The sequence below is a fragment of the Daphnia carinata genome, chromosome 3 (assembly GCF_022539665.2).
Source record: "Daphnia carinata strain CSIRO-1 chromosome 3, CSIRO_AGI_Dcar_HiC_V3, whole genome shotgun sequence".
Lineage (NCBI taxonomy): Eukaryota > Metazoa > Arthropoda > Branchiopoda > Diplostraca > Daphniidae > Daphnia > Daphnia carinata.
This window is the reverse complement of record NC_081333.1, coordinates 5,151,874-5,153,590: the sequence shown is the minus strand read 5'-3', so window position 1 is coordinate 5,153,590 and position 1,717 is coordinate 5,151,874. Positions and strand designations below refer to the sequence as shown.

Here is a 1,717-nt window from a genome sequence, read left to right as displayed (position 1 = left end):
TTTCTTTACAACAGAGATTTCGAGTAGGATCGCAGGTAGGGTGCCATAAAGGTGATCCACATTTTCTCTAAACAATCTCACCCCAATAGCTTCGAGATTCAATGTTACTTGAATAGTATTTCTTACGTACCTTCATCCATCTGGGAACTAAAAAATGTCTAGAGGCAGCAAACAATATGTTTTTTTTACACGAAAAGAGCTTTGAACAATTGAACGGGAAAAAACGAAACTATTTTTGCGTTATATAGGTTGAAGGCAATTGCTGTGGTACTACAGTGTACCTGGCATCAGGTACTGTCAATATTGAAAATTCCGTCAGTGGTCGCGTTCAAATCTGTTTAGCACAATACCTGCCCCTCTTTCACATAATTGCTTTTGTAGTACATTTTCTTGGCCATTTCGAAATCTGATACTTTGACCACTCCATTGTCAGCCAACAGAAATATTACGAGCAGCTAAATCTCCGTGGATTACCTTGATTTCACGGGATACATAAAGTTCTTTAAACAAAAACTAACACAGATTGTAAAATAATAGATTTTTGCTGGCTAAATAATCCATCCCGCGAACTATCTGATAAGACCAGGATATTAAATCCCTTGCAGAAATGCGTTGATTTGAAATAGAATTTTGGATCTTGTTGCGAGAAAAGTTATGTGTGCAATTCGACAGAGACGAGGAACACGAGGAGACAAGTAAAGTTTCAGTCGATTTATTACTCATGTCGTCACTTACATGAAATCGATGTCCTTGCAGTTTTGTCTGTGTCGTATGAAGTGCACTCTGGCACATCTGTCGATTGGACTTCCATTTCGTTTTTCTGCTGTCCGTACTTGTCCGCTTGATTGAGAAAATTATCTCGACAGTCCTTCAAATAGGTTAGCACATTTCCGAATCGACAGTAATCAATGATGATCAAGAATTCTCCTGTAACAGTTGAAACATAGAAAACGTTTTTTTTTTCTTTCGCTACTTCATACAGAAATCCCACAAGCCTGTGGATATTCTTTTTGTGCAGGCTCCCAGTAAATTGACAACATTAATGTGCGATCCAACAATGTAGATCAAGATTTTCAACTCTCTGACTAAAGCTTCCTTTCGGCAGCGTTAGTTGCTGATCATTTTAACTGCCACCGTTTTAACATTTTCATCCGAGTCTTTTAGCCCAACAGCTTTCGCTTTCACAACCCGACCGAAACATCCCGCCCCCAGTTGATTCCCTTTAAATGCGTGTGTTCGCCGATTTAACTTGATACAGAAAGGGACTGAATACGTAACGAACCAAGTTTGAGGCGATGTCTCGGAAATTCCCATTGTTTGTCGAAGGATAAAAATTCAATTCGATATTCTGCGGGAATGTCGGCATTGATTTCACTGGTCTTTCCGCTCAGTAATTTTTCTGCGCCTACAAACGATTTTTTCTTCTCTTTTTTTTTGCCAATGAAAAATGTCAATGGCACACTTTTTAAAACTGAATTACTGTTTTTAAATGAATTTGGCTCACCCGATCTAAATACAATTTAATGCCGATCCCAACTCCAATCAGAAATAAAATCGATAAAATAATAGTTAGGAGGATGGTCGTCTTGTCCAGGTTTTCCGTCGGCGTGTCATTGAAGAAGTTCACGGTAAAATTCCTATACCGCACTTCACCGATGCTGTTTTCCCATTGACACGTGTATTTACCGATTTCTTCCCGAGTTCCTTTAGGTGACAT

The 1,717-nt window shown here is 39.0% G+C and overlaps 1 pseudogene; it reads right to left on the bottom strand.

The window, feature by feature from the left end:
* Window positions 1–727: 727 nt before the first annotated feature.
* LOC130693094 (mast/stem cell growth factor receptor Kit-like) lies at window positions 728–1,717 on the bottom strand (annotated as a pseudogene).